Source organism: Squalius cephalus (assembly GCF_949319135.1).
Source record: "Squalius cephalus genome assembly, chromosome: 4".
In the NCBI taxonomy this organism is placed as follows: Eukaryota; Metazoa; Chordata; class Actinopteri; order Cypriniformes; family Leuciscidae; genus Squalius; species Squalius cephalus.
In genome coordinates, this window is record NC_137125.1 from 32,390,872 (window position 1) to 32,395,436 (window position 4,565).

Sequence of the window (4,565 nt, forward strand, 5' to 3'; positions counted from 1 at the left end):
GTGCCCTCTGGCGAAATTTGTGACGTTCCGCAATCACGTTTACTTTAGGCACGAAGTGATTTCTAAGTCCATTCACAGCAGTAGCATATGTAGTACCTGTATCTGGTAGTGCATAGAACAATCTTTGTCCCTCGGTGCCAAGTGCATGGAGAAGAACAGCACGCTTTCTTGCCTCGGGCCACTTCTCCCCGTCGGCATCGATTACTAACATATAGTTCTCGAACATTTTCAGCCATGTAGGGAAGGGAATAGCAGGTTCGCCTGGGCAAGGCATGAACGGTGTAGGTAAAGGCACGTTAATAGCCATCCTCGTCGCCAAAAATGTAGTGTTTCTGTAAGTATATTAAGTACGAGCCGAGAGACATGTATTACACTACTTCCAGCTTTATTCTTCTTCACTTTAACAACATCCAGATCCCGCCCAACTTCTCTCACTGCGCACACTAGCGCCCTCCGTGTACACTAACAGTTATGAACAGGACACAACATTATGCCTGGTTCAGATTACACGATTTTAGCCCGATTTTGCCACGATCCGTTTGACTTAGAGTGTCGTGAGAATTCGTATACGACAACGGGCGTCGGGACGCAAGATTCGATCGTTTCATCTCGTATAGTGTGTCATAGCAGGCGACAGCCTACGTTGCGTCTGCGATGCTTCACGACACCACGACAAAAAGACTAGCATGTTTAATTTTTTTTTCGGTCCTCCACGACGGGTTCTATCACGTGTGACATTGACCAATAGGAGCACAGATGCATTTCCATACACAGCTTTCAAAAATGCCGAAACGAAATAGAGACGATGGTGTTGCTAAGTGGAATTGTGAAATGGAGGAAAGGTTCGTGGAGCTGTGGCAACAGTACTCCTGCCTGTATGATGTTTCATCAAGAGAGTACCATGACAGAATTAAAAAAGAAAAATGCTGGCGAAAAATAGCAGAAGTACTTCAGCAACCCGGTGAGTAACTGACTGGAATTAGCATTAAGCTAACTAATCATTCATTAAATTGTACTTCGCTATAGAGAAACTTGTTTGTGTGAGTGTGATTATGTGTGTGTGTTACGAGTGAGAATGCGTGAGTGTGTGTGAATGAGCGAGCGAGCAAGAGTGTGTGAATGAGCGAGCGAGCGAGAGTGTGTGTGAATGAGCGAGCGAGCGAGAGTGTGTGTGAATGAGTGAGCGAGTGTGTGTGTGAATGAGTGTGAATGAGTGAGCGAGTGTGTGTGTGTGTGTGTGTGTGTGAATGAGCGAGCGAGAGTGAGTGTGTGTGAATGAGTGAGCGAGTGTGTGTGAATGAGTGTGAATGAGTGAGCGAGTGTTTGTGTGTGTGTGTGTGTGTGTGTGTGTGTGTGTGTGTGAATGAGCGAGCGAGAGTGAGTGAGTGTGTGTGAATGAGTGAGTTTATGTGTGTGTATTATGTGAGTGAGTTTAAGTATGTGTGTGTGTGTGTGTATGCATGTACATAGACTAGATTTTACAGGTGCTAGATTAGTAATCTGATTTCTTTCCTACAGCCGGTGAGGTCCAAATAAAAGCTGCTTCCCTCCGAACACAGTATGGGAAAGTCCTCCGGTTAAAACCAAGTGGCAGCGGTGACAAAGAATTGACTTCCAGACAGAAGTGGATTTTAAAAAATCTCCAGTTTCTACAACCTTTTGTTGTCCAACGTATGTCTCAGTCTACACTGAATGTAAGTTTTGGCTAAAGGTTGTTACAGTACTTTCCAACTTTTACATACAATTTGTGAGCTTTCTATACAAACATGTATTGTGCCATTACTTATTATGCCTGATATTTTTTTTTAAATGTAAACAAAATGTATCATAGTTGGATGACTTGGAACAGAGCATCACAGATGAGGGTGGTGAAGATCAGGAGACAGAGGAGGATGTGTCTGAGTCATCCACCTCCCACCTCACATCTGGACCATCAACTTCACAAACCTCACTTGAAGCCTCATCATCCTACCAGCATCATCAGGTTTCAATCACTAATCCTGAAAGAGCACATAAGTCCAAACAAAAGTTACGGGAAAAATCATTTGATGAAGTTGAAATGGAGAAAGTAACTGTTTTAAAAAAATTATCTGAAACACTGGTAGATGCTGGAAAGGATGTTGATCAAACATTTGGCAAACAGGTAGTGACTGAGATTAAGATGATTAAAGACCCACTGACCAAAATGAGACTGCGTCGCAACATCCTTATGATGTTGTATGATGCACATGAAAATGAGGCCAGATTAGCTTTACACCCAGACACCCAGCGAGTGTTACGCCCCCAAACAACTTGGCAGGGACACACCAATTTTAACCAACTCTACCAAAATACACCCAGTCATGTACCCCCTGTAACACCTCCAGTGAGCTATCTCAGGGCAGTAGAAGAGGCATATGACCAGGACATAAATGGGGTGTAAGTATTGATTGGTAAGTAAGTGATGGTGCAGTCACATTGTATCTTAAATATTTTTTTTTTTTTGACACTTTGAAAGTGGTTAATGTTTAATCTGTTCTGTAATATTTGCACATTTTAAAAGGGTTCATTTTTGTGAGTAATTGTCCCTTTGTTCAAAATGTAAGACGTTTGAAATGAGTCAAGACAAGTCTTATTTGATTTCAATAAAAAAATGTACTAAAGAAAATGCATCTTGAGTATTTTTTTAAACGTATTTCATATTAATTTTAACCATTACAAATTCAAAAATGTTTAATGACACATATAATTAAGCCTTTAAAGGGTTAGTGTTATGTAAATATTAGTATAATATACAATCAAAACAAAGGATGAAAACTTTAGTAAAACTTTAGTAAAATGTTAAGGGTTAGTTCACCCAAAAATGTGATTCTGTCATTAATTACTCGCCCTCATGTCGTTCCAGACCCACAAGCCCCTTTGTCATCTTTGGAACACAAATTAAGATATTCAAAAATATCTTAATTTGTATTCCGAAGATGAATAAAGATTTTACAGGTTTGGAACAACATGAGGGAGAGTAATTAATGGCAGAATCACATTTTAACCACAAAATGGTTAATATGAAAAGATTTAATCAGTTGGTGTCCATGTTTAAATCATATTTTCCTGCCAGGAAACAGATCCAGCTGGTGAAAGAAAATATGCTTTTAAACTGTCTCTCTGATTTTTGGCGACGGTCGTGGCATTCCGTGCACTGCTTGCTTCCACAGAGGGGAGTTCTCCATCCCTTCTCCAAGCTCTAGGAACCATGTTGTGATTGGCATCTTCCACATCTGCAAAGGTTGAAGGCAGGTACACATCAGATGCCTTCTTCCTCAGGAAGTTGTGCACACAGAGTGCAGCCAGTGTAACTGTTGTTACTTTCTCAGGCTCCAGTGCAATGTTGGAAAGAAAGACATGGAGTCTATTGGCTAAAATTCCAAACGCGTTTTCTACTGTACGCCTTGCCCTTGATAGCCTGTAGTTAAATATTCGCTGCCCATGGTCCAGATTTCGGAAGGGGTATGGCTTCATCAGATCGATTCGGAGAGGGAAAGCTTCATCACCAACAAATGCATAGGGTGAAGATATGTTGCTCCCTGGTAGTGGCTCTGGGGGTGGGACATTTAGCAGATGTCTGTCCATGGCAGCTCGGAGGTCTGACTGGCCAAATATTCCTCCATCTGACACTCTTCCTTGTACGCCAACATTGGCATAAATAAATTTGTAATCTGCGTCGACTACTGCCATGAGTACAACTGAAAATCTAGACTTGTAGTTGTGATATGTACTTCCAGAGTTTGCAGGTGGTTGGATATAGATGTGCTTTCCATCTATAGCTCCTAAGCAATTAGGAAACTGCCATTTGGTTTCAAATCCCATAGCCACCTCTCTCCACTCTGCCTCTGTTGTAGGAGTCTGAAAAAAATAAACACCATATATAATTAATACATGTAATGTTCTCTCATTTTTACAGAGGTTATACTTAATAAAAAAGTCCACTTATTATAAATCAAAAACATATCCATAACTCTGGTTAAAACGCTTCGTTTTGGGAATTATTCAGTAAAGGTTTCTCTTTGTGTAAACCCACTGTCTTGAAATGTACATCTGTTATTTACATCAAATGACTTACCTTTAAATGATCCTCCTTTAAGACGCCATACAAGGCTTGACAAGTCTCCATTACTATCTCACTGATAGTACTACAGCCGATCCGGTACTAGAAGCTAAGAGATCTAAACGTCTCTCCTGTGGAAGGAAGCATGTATAAGGTTTATAATGTACCATGGCCTGGATTTACAGACACAGCAAGATTAAGCACAAATTAGGCATTAAATGAGATGGAGCATTTAAGTAGCTTTTATAAACTTTCCTTAAAAACATTATCTTTATCTTAAAAAATGTCACTGACATATTTTAAGGTAAGTCAGTGCAAATTACTTTTAGTTTAAACATCTTAAACTTGCATTTTAGTCTGGGACTATGGGACTAGATTAAATTTTGTCAGTGAAACCAGGGTCATATAATTTTTTTTAAATGTACTTTTTACCAGTAGCAAGGAATCGTAGGGTAAGTGACAGCCTCATTCTTGCACTGATTGC

The 4,565-nt window shown here is 40.3% G+C and overlaps 1 long non-coding RNA gene across 1 annotated transcript; it reads right to left on the minus strand.

Annotated features, from left to right (window-relative positions):
• Positions 1-3,239: 3,239 nt before the first annotated feature.
• On the minus strand, positions 3,240-4,175 carry LOC307157078. The gene is made up of 2 exons (XR_013820850.1): positions 4,097-4,175; positions 3,240-3,879 (listed from the first exon to the last, which is right to left on the minus strand). It is a non-coding gene; the product is annotated as an uncharacterized lncRNA (long non-coding RNA).
• Between the last annotated feature and the right edge of the window lie 390 nt (positions 4,176-4,565).